This window comes from Osmerus eperlanus, chromosome 17, assembly GCF_963692335.1.
Source record: "Osmerus eperlanus chromosome 17, fOsmEpe2.1, whole genome shotgun sequence".
In the NCBI taxonomy this organism is placed as follows: domain Eukaryota; kingdom Metazoa; phylum Chordata; class Actinopteri; order Osmeriformes; family Osmeridae; genus Osmerus; species Osmerus eperlanus.
In genome coordinates, this window is record NC_085034.1 from 12,914,157 (window position 1) to 12,928,845 (window position 14,689).

Sequence of the window (14,689 nt, forward strand, 5' to 3'; positions counted from 1 at the left end):
TCCTGGCGTAGGATGCTGGGGAGTCCAGGTGCTGTAGGGTGAAGTGGAGAGCCATGTTAACGGCGTCATCCACAGACCTGTTGGCTCTGTAGGCAAACTGCAGTGGGTCTAGGAAAGGGTCTGTGATGGATTTGAGGTCTGCCAGCACCAGGCGCTCAAAAGACTTCATTACCACAGAGGTCAGGGCGACGCTGGTGCTTCAGTCTCTCTGAGTACACTGAGTCGTTTAGCCTCTCTCACCGCCTTGCTAAACCTGTTCTTCGACTCCTTGAATCTGTCTCTATCCCCACTCCGAAATGCTTCCTCCTTCTCTGACCTCAACCTTCTGAGCTTCTGAGCTCTGCTGAGAACCAGGGCTTGTCGTTGTTGAAGTTCACCCTGGTGCGTGTTGGAATACAGCAGTCCTCACAGAAGCTGATGTATGATGTCACAGCCTCTGTGAGTTCATCCAGACTATTGGTAGCAGTCATGAACATATCCCAGTCAGTACAGTCCAAGCACGCCCGCAGATCCTCCATAGCCTCACTGGTCCACTGTTTTGATGTCCTCACAACAGGTTTACAGAGCTTTAATTTCTTCCTGTATGCAGGAATCAGATGGACCACGGTATGGTCAGAGTGACCCAGTGCTGCACGAGGGACGGCGTGGTAGGCTCTACTGACTGTAGTGTAGCAGTGATCCGGAGTGTTCTCTTCTCTGGTTGGGCATTTGATGAATTGTCTGTATTTAGGGAGTTTGTGGCTGCGATTACCTTTGTTAACCCATTAAGGAGTAGCGTCGCATATATGTGATCGTTCGAATGCGGGTCTCACAGCTTAACGTCGCACATGTGCGATTCTGAACATTCCAACCGACTATATTTCCGATACACAAAAACTACATGACAAACGCTATAGTATGGCTTTAACATTTACAATTAGGAGGCTAACAAGTAACACTAGCAGGTAGTAGCATTGCTGCGAGTATGATTTACATTTATTCAATTAGCAGACACTTTTATCCAAAGCAACTTCCAAGAGAGCTTTACAAAAGTGCATAGGTCACTGATCATAACAACGAGATAGCCCCAAACATTGCGAGCAGCCAAAACTTGAAGCATACATTGTGAAAAACCAAATAAGTGTCAAAGGGAAGAACCATAAGAGCATGCAATTAAACAAGTTACAATTAAACAACATGAAACTCAAAAAGTGCAAGAGTGTACCTGTAGAAAAACAATCAACAGTAAAATATTTCATTTTTATTTTTTTTAAATAATTTAAATCCGTTACAACTAACCAACAAGAGCAAAAAGTCTCTCAATAAGAGTCATTGTGATCCTGGAGGAAACTAACATCAGGTCCAGCAAATCATCCCTGAGTATCGTTGTACTTCCGGAACAAGTGCGTCTTGAGCCTTTTCTTGAAGTCTCTGATGGAGTTGGGTAGTTGATTCCACCATTGGGGGGCCACACAGGAGAAGAGCTTGTGTTGGGACCGGGCGCTCTTGAGCGGTGGGATCACCAGACGGTTGTCAGAAGAAGACCGTAGGTGGCGGGTGGGGGTGTAAGGCTGGAGGAGAGACTTGATGTAGTCGGGTGCAGTCCCGTTCACCGCTCGGAAGGTCAGTACCAGGGTCTTGAATCTGATACTGGCCGAGATCGGAAGCCAGTGAAGGGAGATGAGGAGCGGGGTAACATGGGAGCGTCTGGGTAGATTGAAGACCAGGCGGGCTGCTGCGTTCTGAATACTCTAGGGAGGGCAGGTTGCACATGTGGGGAGACCGGCGACCAGCGAGTTGCAGTAGTCCAACTTGGAGAGGACAAGTGCTTGGACTAGCAGCTGGGTGGAACGCTCAGACGGGTGTCTCCTGATCTAATAAACTAAAAAGCAAACTGTGTCCGCATGCAGAGGTGGGCAGCTGAGCCTGTGTGTGGTCCTGTTTAACTACCTTTGTGGGGACGGTAAACTAAAAATGAGCCTACCGTGTGAAGACATTTTCTTGAGCCCTACAGCATAAAGAGCTTTTTCAAGGGGGTTTTAGGCTTAGAATTTTTGTTAGGGTTAGAATTATGTTATGGATTAAGGTTGATGATTTCATGATTTTGAACGGGAGTGAATTGTCAGTCCTCATTAGGATAGCAAAATAAATCTGTGTGTCCTCAATCACAATAGCACACACACACACTCAAAGTCACTCATTAGCACCTAGAGGCACAGCCAGATAGTGCCTGTCCAGACCCTAGGCAGGCTAGAAATTGGTGTGAACAGAACTGGCATGGATGTGTCTCAAACCTGGAGTTAGGGCTTCTCATCGGCCTAGTCAATGGCCCTGCTCGGTCCACAGAAGACTGTCGCTGGTTCCACATCAATCCCAGTTATTGGCCGTATTTATCAGCAGGGAACAGACACCCCCTCTTACTGGCAGGAGCAACAACACTAAACATCAGCCTGAGCATAACCTAGGAATCGGTGTTGATCGCAGAGGAGGGAAACCAAAAGAATGGAACATAAGGATACTGAGTTATGATTGAATATAGCTGCCCCTTGGAGGCCGCAAGCCACACCAAAATGATTCCCCACAAAGCCAAGGGCTTCCCTCTAACAACCTGGTAACTGGAGGCAACAAACTGAGAAAAAACATTTTTTACAGTCATGCATACGTCATGAACTAGGATGGCAGAAAAGAGAGAGAAATGGGGAAGAACTTGATGAATCTAAGAGGATTTCAATAGACATTGGCCTTTCCACCATTAATAAACAACCCATCTAAATAACTTTCAATGCCAGAGCTTGTTGGCCCCATACATCAAAATGAGACATGTGATAGCAACACATTCTCCGTTTCAATTTCACATGGCAAAACATCCAGTTGCCAGTAACAACCGTGAAAAAACTAAAACAAAAAAATGCTTTATTTCCGCTCTCACATCAAAGGACTGTAGTCAGGGAAAACGGCATATGATGGCACTTATCAGTGCGAAAATGATTGCATGACAGTAACAGTATAGCGCTATGTACAGCACAGGTGTGAAAGCCATCAAGGCAACAAGAGGAAGTGTGCTGTAGGGGGGTATGCTTGTTCAATACAGCCTATGGAAACTGATGAGCATGCCTCAGAACGACATAGCATAGCAATCTATGATCAGAAACAGACTGGGAAGACACTACAAAGTTATGGGGTGGCCAGCTCAAGCATTTCCTATCCAACATCACTTTCCACAACAAGAAGAGAAGAGACAAGAAACCTCCATTTATCAGCTATTTCAGACAACAAGAGAGTTCACTAGACACCTTTCACAGCTACAGTTCAAGCAGCTACTATTAAAAAGGCTGGTTAAGGCTGGTATGATGTCGGAGTGAGCAGTCACGTAGTTTTGAGCTCTCTCAACTCAGCAACGATAAACCCTCAAAAATCATAATTCAAACAAATAAATTCAATATAAAATAGAAGGGAACTAATAAAGAGGCCGGATATACAAAGAAAATCAAGTGGGAGGTGATAGAAAAGGAAGAAAATTGATTCAAATTCTGACAATGAAACGCGGGGTGAGAAGAACGAGGCGGGTGCAGAGCCAGCTAGCTTAAATCAACTGGTCGACTTGCTAGCACCCATAGGCAAACAACTGGATGAGGTGAAAAAGGAGGTCAAAAAGTCAAACAAGGGATAAGCAAGGTGAAGGAAGAATTCGACATAATTCCGGAGAGAAACTGAAACTTAATGCCGACATGAAAACGCAGCATGACAACATGGAGGAGGCCCATATGCGCATGGTTGACCTGGAGGAATGGCAGGCAGAAGCTAAGAGTGAGATGCTAACTATGGCGGCCCAGACCCAAAGGATGCAGGAGAAAATGACGGACCTCGAGGGGAGGTTGAGGAGGAATAACATCCGCATTTTTGGCATACCGGAGGGCACGGAGGAGAATTCGACAGGCAAGTACCTGGAGCGCTTCCTAACCACCGAGCTCGAATTGCCTAGAGACACCCCACTCCAGATACAGAGAGCACACAGGGCCCTGGCAAGGAAACCACCTCCAAACGCACCCCCCAGATCAATGGTAGTAAACTTCCTAAAATTCGAGACCAAGGAAATGGTGCTCAGTCATGCATGGAAGAGGAAAATTCATGTGGGAGAGAAGAGGATTTTTTTTTACCATGACTATGCAACTGAAGTGGTCCAGAAGAGAAAGGCGTACGGGGCCATAAAGAAAATACTGACGGAAGAACAGATCCGCTTCAAGACCCCGCTAGCGAAGATGCGCATTCACTGAGCAAGTGGAGTCAAGACCTATGACAGCGCAGAGGACGTGGCGAGAGACATGGAGGAGAGAGGATACCGTCTCCCGGGAGAAGACACCGCGACCGCAGGGAGGGAGAAGGTATGAGACCGGGCAGAGTGGCAACAGACAACTCGAAGCAAGACTGGGAGGATGGCAGCGGCTGCTGCCAGGGTTAAGCTGAGGGGTTTTCAAAGGGGAAAACGAGTCTGGCTCGCTTACCTGAATGGTTGTTTTAAGGGGCATGGAACCCATTCTGACGGCCTACAAGGTCCTCTACTAAATCCAACGTAACTGATGCCGACTGAGAGAGTCTGAAATGAGAGAGTTGGACATCACTATACGGAGGGGAACCCTACGGAATGGGTTTGATTTCGGTTCTAGGGAGGGGCCCTTTCTGAGAGGAAGGATAACCCCTCAACCTACCAACGGGACTTTGGGGAGACGACATCCCCTTCTTTGGAAGAAGTTTGTGTTTTGTTTTATTTCATATTATAATTTTGTGTTATGTTTTATTGCACGTTATGCAATGTTAAATGTTCCTTGTCTACTCAACCTACTGCCGACAACATAAGTGGAAACAACAGATAGATGCCGAAAAGGCTTTTGACAGGGTAAATTGGACTTTCCTATTCACAGTGTTGAAGTTGAAGTTTGATTTCAACGATAAATCAATATAGATTATTCAGACCCTATATCAACGACCTACAGCTAGAATAAAAATTAATGGATGCCTATCTAACAAGTTAGAGCTACAGAGATCAACCAGACAGGGATGCTGTTTGTCAATAACCCTGTTCGCATACTTTATTGAACCATTGGCCCAAGCCATATGCAAAATAGTAATATCCAAGGGGTGACAGTGCGCGGTGTAGAACATAAGATCGGCCTCTTCGCAGATTATGTCATTGCATTCCTTGAGCGGCCTAGTGAATGGTTGCCTGAATTGCTAGATCTCTTGAACACATATGGACAGCTATTAGGATACAAGATAAATATGACTAAAATCCAAGTACTCACCATCAATTATACACCACCAAAGGAGATCAGGGAAAATTTTAATTTAAACTGGAATCTAAAGAAAATTTATTATTTAGGGGTAGAAGTGACTAGAAACGTATCAGGACTATATAGGGCAAATTATGATAGGATTAATGGGCCACCCTAACATTGGATTTTAGCTCAAGGATTGAATTAATAAGAATGAATGTATTACCCAGACTTTTATATTTGTTCCAAGCATTACTAATAGAGATACCTCAAACACAATTCATATCATGGGACAGGATGATATCCAGATTCATATGGGGGGGGAAGAGGCCAAGAGTGATATTCAGAACTCTCCAGCTAAAGAGGGAGAAGGGGGGCCTGAGTCTGCCGAACCTGAAAGAATACTTCCATGCGTCCCAGCTGAGATGAAGAAATTGAAAAATCTTTTGGAATGTGTCCGATACAGAGTATTATAGGAGCTAGGGAAACATTTAAGAAGGTTAGAAATCAAATGGATTCGAACACAAAATTTACCTTGGAATTATGGTTCAAATTACTTAGACAATCAGGCGGGGAAGGACGCAAATTTATTGAAATGGGTGGCTTTTGATAGCAGTTTTAAATCAGCTGGGCACGGTGGGGGATTCGCACAGTGTGCGAGTAAGGGCATTAAGGCATGGTGCACGCTGGTGGAAAAGGGGAAGATAATGACTTTTCAAGACATGAAAACGACATATGGCCTGGATTGGCAGGAATTTTATAAATATTTACAGATACAGGATTATTATGGGAAACGGATTGGACAGGAGCTCTCTCTAGAAGTGAACAAGGTGGTACAAGTAATTGATTGATACATATAAAGGGAACCGGGTCAGGACTATAAATAGGGATGCGTATTGATAAGATTTTAACAATTCCGACTCCTTATCAATTCCTGCTTATCGATTCGATTCCTTATCGATTCTCTTATCGATGTTCCCCTCTACAGCCAACTAGGTCTGTGCGTCCTGCACCCCCCCCACACACACACACTCATTCTAAACGAATTTCTCAAACTGGCTTTGAATGGCTCTGAAATGAGCTAATACCTACCACCTCTAGGCCTCTTCAGGCCTCTGTTTTCAAAACAAAATCTAGTCGGAGATAGAAACTTTCAGTTTCCTTGTGTTCAAGCTTCTATTACTCAACACCAGTAGGACTTACAGGGGTCCTAACAACAGGGTAAATAACTTCAGTGTCACCTTTCAAAAGAGACCATTTACATGCATTTACTCCAAATGGTTCAACAACAGCTTTCAATGTACTTTGGGTATGTTGTTTAGGCGTTTTCAGGCACATTTAACAGGACTATTAAAAGGTTAAACAATTAAAATGCTAAGTTTAATAATGGATAAAAATCGATATGCTCAGTTTAATAATGCGACACGCGAACGTTTGCTGATAACACACGCTGCCCCGATAACGATAAATGATCAATAAGATCAATACTAATGTGAGACGAATGCCGGAGATAAAATGTATGATTCAAACGACGGGACAGAAGATAACTAGATCGACTACACACAATAAAGGCAAATTGCTTCACACAGTAACAAGTGGTTGTGATCACTTTTGAGCAGCTTAGCTCTATCTACCTTAGATAGTTAGAGATGAAGCTAGCTGCGCTGCTGCATGCATCGAACATATGACGTTCCAGTAACTTCATTGCATGCTGTGTGTTCAAATGCTTCTTCATATTTGTAGTATTTCCTCCCTTCGACGAAATAGGCTTTTTACACGCGTTAAAAGTGGCGTTGTTGTCATTTTGTCGTGTGAAATACAACCAAACTTTAGAACGCTTCTTCCTAGTTGCCATGTTTGCTGCAGTCTGTCTTCGCGCATGCGTGCGCGAACGTTTATAGTTTATTTAGACAGACGTTCGCGTGTCCCATTATTAAACTGAGCATATCGATTTTTAATCCATTATTAAACTTAACATTTTAATTGTTTAACGGCACAGAGAATCTTGAACAGAATCGTTAAGGAATTTTGCTAACGATTCCAAGGAATCGATTCACTGGAAACCGGTTCTAAACAAGAACCGGTTCTCGATACCCATCCCTAACTATAACTACATTATATAAGGCATTGATGGATGGCAAAAGCACAACAGGGTATATAAAAGAAAAACGGGAAAGAGAATTTGACATGGAAATATCTGAAGATGAATGGGATAAGATGTGGGAAAAACATAAGACAACAACCTTCGCGAGCCTGGAGAGAGTTTTCATGGAAAAATCTGGAACGGTTCTTTATCACACCTTAAATATCAAATAACTATTCTGAAACAAAAAAGTCATGTTGGAGGAATTGTGGGTCATCTGAGGCTAACCATGCACATATATTCTGGAATTGTCACAAAATAATAGGGTTTTGGGGAATGGTCCATAGGATAACACAAGAGATTCTGGGATACGAATTTCCTATGAATCATGAGCTGATGTATCTGAGTATTTACACAGAGAATGCTGTACATGATGGGGACTTATATCTATTCAAGATACTCATGGTTGCAGGTAAAAAGGCCATTACAAGGAAATGGGGGACGGAAGATCTACCCCCCATTGGGTGGATACAGTAGAGGAAATACATCTTATGGAAAGACTGACACACAGGCTACGGCTGACAGGATCACAGATGGACAGTAAATGGAGGAAGTGGACTCTATGGCACTTGACATGACAGCAGGTTTTTCATTTTTCATTTTTTTAATGTATGGTTGTCGATGTTGTTGTATTGGTGTTCTTATTGTTGAATAAAAAGAAAATGGAAAAAAACACAAAAAAAGGCTGGTCAAAAGCAAAGCCAGCTCCATACTGATGACCATGAATGACCAGATTTTCTTGTACTTTCTCTTGACTTGAGATCTGGGACTCTAGATAGAAATGAAGGCCGATTTCCAGACAGTCCTGAGTTTTTAGTAATCTTTGAAATGACCTATTTACTAGTTATTACACTCAGGTTGGTGCAGATGACAGGGGGGCTGGTTCTTTAGTGTTTATAAGTCGTAAAGTTTGAGCTGGAAATGACTGCAGCAAAAGTTTTCTAATCAGAACAAAGTTGATGGTCAGAAAAATTTGGGGTTTGAGAAAATGGTGCAAGTTTAGATTGTCGAGGAGCAGCCATGGTGGCACAAGTTTAGAGACAAGGAAAAAGTGTCAACTCTGAGTATTGGGATCCACCCAAGAGTTGGGCTGGGAACGAGGTCTCTGTCTTTCCAGAAAGTGGAAACATACCTAAATTCACTGAAGGGTTGAAAACACTCTAGACTAGAACAGCGTTGCACTGGTTTCCATTCAAGATAGGAAATGTGCTTGGTCATTTATTGAGCTGGGGAAGAAACACACACACACACACTGACATGCAAAATAACATACGCAGCCTGGAAGAGAAAAGGAATTGAAGAACAGTGAGGGGAGCCAGAGGAGTCTAACTGGGAAGAGGAGGAAGCCTGTCATACAAGGTTAACGTTCACAGGTTTCTAGAGGAAAATGGTTTTAAATAGCCTGCCAATCAAAGCATCTGTAGGGGAGGCAACACTACAACTGTTACAATGCTTTGCTAGTAATAATACAATTTCCACAAACCTCTGGGTGACTTGTCGTCTCTTACTTGCGGCTCCAATGTGTATTTGTGTGAGTGTGTGTGTGGGGGGGGACGGGGGGGGAAGGCAGTGGAGTCATCCTAAAGTCATTTAACACATCCTTCCCTCCCGGAACCTCTCAATTTCACTATTGTGTCGAGGTCCGTGGTAGTGGCACTGTCGTCATAGCTGAAATTATAAGTGTGAGTGAACAACTCAAATCCTGACCTAGCCAATCTCAATCCCAACCAATGGTGGTGTAATGGATCGTAGTTGATCTGTGTGGATCCCCCACTACGGTTCAGCACGCATGTGAACTGAGGATTAATTACAACGTTTAACCATCATAGTGTGAAGTAGTTTTCCTGCTGCTTTACTTTTCAAAGTAATAATTCCCTAAATATCATGCAGAGTTGCAATGAAATGATACAGATAAGACAGATGAGTGCTGTGTTTAACTAAAAAACAATAGATTTGATTATTCACAAGCACAAATTCACAATAGCTGCAACCACATATCAACATGCCATTTTTATGGACAGATGACAGAGAGCTACTTGCAGTTTAAAAAAAGTTTGTAATATATAAGATTTTATTCCATCTGTTCTCCGTCTTCAAACTCCTCAAAGACAATAGTTCCGCAGAAAAAAACTGAACTGTGCAAATGTACATAATTTATTGAACACAGCTCAATCTTTTTCAACTGTTGTTCATGATTTAATGTGTAATGTGTGTGAGACACAGGAGACCCTGACAGGACCAGACCAGATCAGACCAGACAAGATTTGACCATAGCAGGAACAGAGTATTTCTCTTTCTGTCTCATCTCCAAGCAACAGGCTAACATTACTGTATCACACAGAGTGGGGGTAGACAGTTTGATGTTTACACTGAGGAACATTCTAGAACTTAGTCTGACCTGCTAGATTCTCACCATGTCCAATAACAAAGGCCTCTCCTTGTTTGATCCCTGAGGGATACTGTGTTATTATCTGAGGGGTTACGCCAAGGGTACAGTCTTTTTCCAAGAAGTATACAACTCATTATGTGGATAGTTCAAAATGTTTTACTTGTTATTCCAGCACCCAGTGGCGTTTTATTTTTTATTTTTATGCATTTAGCAGACACTTTTATCCAAAGCGACTTCCAAGAGAGAGCTTTACAAAAGTACCTAAGTCACTGATCATAACAACGAGATAGCCCTAAACATTGCGGGTAGCCAAAACATGAAGCATGCATTGTGAAAAACCAAATAAGTCCCAAAGGGAAGAATCATAAGAGCATGTAGTTAAACAAGTTACAATTGCCTTACGAGAACACAAACAGAATGAATGCATGTAACATTACACGTGTTATTCCAGACCCACTAGACCTCAGATATCGCAATTTAACTGACTATATAGCAATTTGAAGTTTGTTAGCATTGTCAAGCTCAATAAATCTGAATCAGAATGAGCTTTATTTGCCATGTAAGTTCACACAAACAAGTAATTTACAGTGGCAGCAAGGTGCATATGATAAACATATACTAATCTTAAATATAAAAATAAAAAGTAGAAAATGTACAACAGTCGAAATAATTCTAAACAATACTATACAATGTAGAATATAAAATATATAATAAGATATAAAATAAGTGGACTGACACACTTAGCCTCTCTCTAAATTAATGAAAATGTCCATCTAAATAAGTATACATTTTAATTACTAAACTAAAGCAAAAGTACTATAATAATTGTATTTTAAATCTCGTTATTGGAAATGTGCCCTGTATGTCGACACAAACACCACATAAATCCTTAAGACACTGATGAACTGAACTAACATACTGTGAGGAGGACTATGATTACATGCAGTACAGACATCATTTAAGACCGCTTGGCTATTCTGCTTATCAGCACCTGCCCATCATAGAGACACTGGGTGAAGTCATCCGTAAGGGTCATTGAGGTCATTGGCTTAAGCCTAGAATGTTGTCTGTGTCACTGTCACCCCCCCCCCCCAAGCTGTAAACCAAGGGGAAACACTGGCAAGTGTGTGTGTCAGTGTGTGGAAATTTGTGTTTGTGGTACAAAGGCTGTCTGAGAGACTAGTCTGGACTGAGTGCAGACAGTGTGTGTCTGTGTTTGTGTATGCCTGTGAGTGAGTGAGTGAGTGAGTGAGTGAGTGAGTGCGTGTGGTACAGAGTCTGACAGACCAGTGTGACCTGAGAGCAGGCAGTTTCATAAGCACCGTAAGTGCTGATTGGTTCATAACTCATGGGGTTTCTCATTGCTGGAGACAGTTGATTGCAGTGAGATCCTCATAGCCAACCCTAGCAGTCTTCTAATAGGCCTACAGTACAGTGCTGCAGTTGACATGTTAATTACAGTTGAAAACCAAGTCAGCAGGAGGAACAGCCAGGGTTTTCAGGTCTCTATGAACTTCCGGCTGGTTCTTACATGTCGTAAACACTGAACCTTGCCTGTCTGTTTCAGCTCTGTCGGCTCTGCTCATGGTGCTACCAGTACACATCCCATAAGATGCACACACAGACATACACACAACAAACATACGTTTGCTTGCTTGGAAAGGCACACAACCTCTCACCCACCCACCCTCCATTACACACACACACACACACACACACACACACACACACAGAGACACACACAGCTCTCAGCAGTCTGTGCCGCTGGAGCGAGATAAAGACATCAGCAGTGACGGGCTCTGGCACCGCTCCCCCCCTTCTCTCTCGATCTTTCAAACACACACACACTGTTGGTCCTATCCTTGCCATGCTGTCACACACAGTGCCAGGGAATTAGGCAGGTACCTATGAGTGATAGAGTAGTCCCTCCCCTATGGAGCTGGACAGAGTCATCTGTCTCTCTCTCAGTCTCTCCGTCTCTCTCTCCGTCTCTCTCTCATTCTCTTCATCTCTGCTGAAATGGGCCTGCCAGAGGGGCTGCAATATTAATACCAACATCAAACATTCAACACTATTCTAGCGAATAGTGTCTTACTGAGTGTACTTTGTGACTGCCATCTGACTGTAAGTAACTGTAAGTAACCAGAGTTTGTTTCATTCATTTGTGTTTAGCTAAAACTTTGTCTCAAGGACAGAGGGAAGGTGTGCACCAAAATGATGACGCTGTTTTATAGAACTTTTATTGAGTCAGTGCTGACATTTTGTGTGGTGGTATGGTTTGGGAATCTGAATCTGGCTAATAAGAACAGGCTTGATCGGCTTGTCAGAGTGGCCAGTAAAGTCATTGGGGTAAACCAAGTCCAGCTCTCTGAGCTTTATGTTCGGCAGGTCGCAAGGAAGACCCAGGCCATATTGGCTTGTACTGACCATCCCCTGAAGGGGGAGTTTGAGCTCTCGCCTTCAGGAAGAAGGTATAGAGCTCCCACCCACAGAACAAAACAATTTGGGGACTCTTTTGTTTGTTTTGCTATTGTGAGGCTAAATGTGCATAAATGAATGGCATGAAGTATTTGTGAACGGAACTTATTCTGGGTTTTCAATATTAAGTGATCCTTGTACTGTATTGTAATGTATTGTGTGTTGTCTTGTGTGGTGTCAGGTATGCTGGTTATGTAGTATTTTATGATAGATTGAATGTGTTTTAATACCTGTCTACAAACACATTTCCCCTAGTGGGATCAATAAAATTGAATTGACTTGACTTGGGTAAGGGTATAGCAGCTAAATTGGTCAATAGGTAGCTAGCTAGAGATTGAGTTTCAGGGTACTTATGTTTGCATAATTAGGGCCATTGTAGAATTTGGTTAAATAGCTCTGACTTCTGTAATCAGATTCAGAGCGAATAGTGTCTTACTGAGTGTACTTCGTGACTGCCATCTTACTGTAAGTAACCAGAGTTTGTTTCATTCATTTGTGTTTAGCTAAAACTTTGTCTCAATGACAGATGGTAAGGGTATAGCAGCTAAATTGGTCAATAGGTAGCTAGCTAGAGATCGAGTTTCAGGGTACTTGTCGAGTGAGACGAGGGTTGCCAACCGTCCCGAATTGTCCGGGACATCCCGAATTATGGGTGATTTTGATTTGTCCCGTCAGGGACAGCTCCAGTCCCGTATTCCAATCACAGCCTCGCCGGCCAATAATAGGCTACTGTAAACGCGCCAAAACTCATGCAAACATTGCTATGGGACACGGTTGTTGCTTGCTGGTGACTGTGTGTGAACTGGCCACTGGTGAGGTGAGCGTTATTGTGTGTCAGACCAGTGTTTCCGTTATGTTGATTTTTCCATGGCGGCCGCCACGGCTAAATTTCTGCCGCCACGGTATCAGAAATAGGGCTGTAAAATTTTTTAGGCCGTCTATCAGCAGTGATTGTTAGAAAGCATATCGGAGGATAGAACCGACACACGCTTCACAGCGCAGTTGAGATTGCGTGTGTGCGTCCTTGAGAACTGTAGAGCTAGGTCGTATAACTTATGTTGTCAGTTAATTTAAGCCTGTTATTGTATTAGTGTATAGTTCTTGCTAATTTAAATTAAGTTAACTGGTGATTTTCGTTGTTTGTAGGCTATTCTTCCCCTGCTAGCGAAATTGCACATGTCGATTCGATAGCGTTTGCTGCCCTTGCTCACGTTTGTATTTTAGGTGCATTATTATGCCGAAGTAGTTTTAATTAATAAATAGTGGGTATATTGTTATTATTAGCTACAGAATGCTTTGCCTATCAATATCAAATGAAGCAGACAGTGTAACGTTACATGCTTCCGAGTGGCCCCTTTAAGGCTACTGACCATTTACAATAAGTTGTTACGTCAATTATTAATTGGCAGCATTTATGCCATTTAGAACATACTTTATGACTGTAAGGCGTCATTAAGTAGCCTAACTTTATTTCTTTAGGGGAAATAGGACAAAAATATGTGCAATATTTGGGGGGTGGGTTCGGACAGACCTGCCCCCACTGCAAAAAAAAATCCTAGAGGAAACACTGGTGTAAAAATGAGAAACTTGTAATAATTGTCTTGACTATTATTATGAACAATACATCCAAGCGAGTACAGTAGTGGTTTGCCAAAATTACACTGAAATGAGTAGGTTTATGGTATGGCTAATGAAAGCTTGCGATTTCCGTTATTGTTGGTCAGCTGTCACCTGGAAGAAAGTGTCCCTCATTTGGGGTTGAGGAAGTTGCCAACCCTAAGTGAGACCCTGGCTTTGTTTGCATAATTATGGCCATTGTAGAATTTGGTTAAATAGCTCTGACTTCTGTAATCAGATTCAGAGCGAATAGTGTCTCACTGATTGTACTTCGTGACTGCCATCTGACTGTAAGTAACCAGAGTTTGTTTCATTCATTTGTGTTTAGCTAAAACTGTGTCTCAAGGACAGAGGGTAAGGGTATAGCAGCTAAATTGGTCAATAGGTAGCTAGCTAGAGATCGAGTTTCAGGGTACTTGCCGCTGAGTGAGACCCTGGCTTTGTTTGCATAATTAGGGCCATTGTCAGCTGCTCGGTGCCAAGAGACTCGGTCGAACAAAGACAGGGAGTCTACCTGCGGGAGTGGCCTACGAGGCGGATCACTTCTTCTGATAAGTCTCACCCTATTTGTATTTTAACCTACCTAGAACATATTCATAGCTAGAATGTGTTTCTTCAGCATTCCCGCTCATTACACCACTCGCACACGTAGACGTAGATATGTCACAAAGTATATACGTTCCACTTCTAATCTTAGCTACCTATCCAGATCTTCTCCACCTGCCCTCTCTCTTTCTATAGGGCTCTGGAACTGCCAGTCTGCTGTGAACAAGGCAGACTTCATCCCGGCGTTTGCATCCCATGCAGAAGGCT

The 14,689-nt window shown here is 42.8% G+C and overlaps 1 protein-coding gene and 1 long non-coding RNA gene across 4 annotated transcripts in view; one reads left to right on the forward strand and one right to left on the reverse strand.

The window, feature by feature from the left end:
* Positions 1 to 14,689, reverse strand: part of cog5 (component of oligomeric golgi complex 5) — a 114,608-nt gene that overhangs the window by 78,034 nt on the left and 21,885 nt on the right. The window lies entirely within an intron of this gene.
* LOC134037547 (uncharacterized) overlaps positions 1 to 14,689 on the forward strand; it is a 198,987-nt gene that overhangs the window by 512 nt on the left and 183,786 nt on the right. The window lies entirely within an intron of this gene.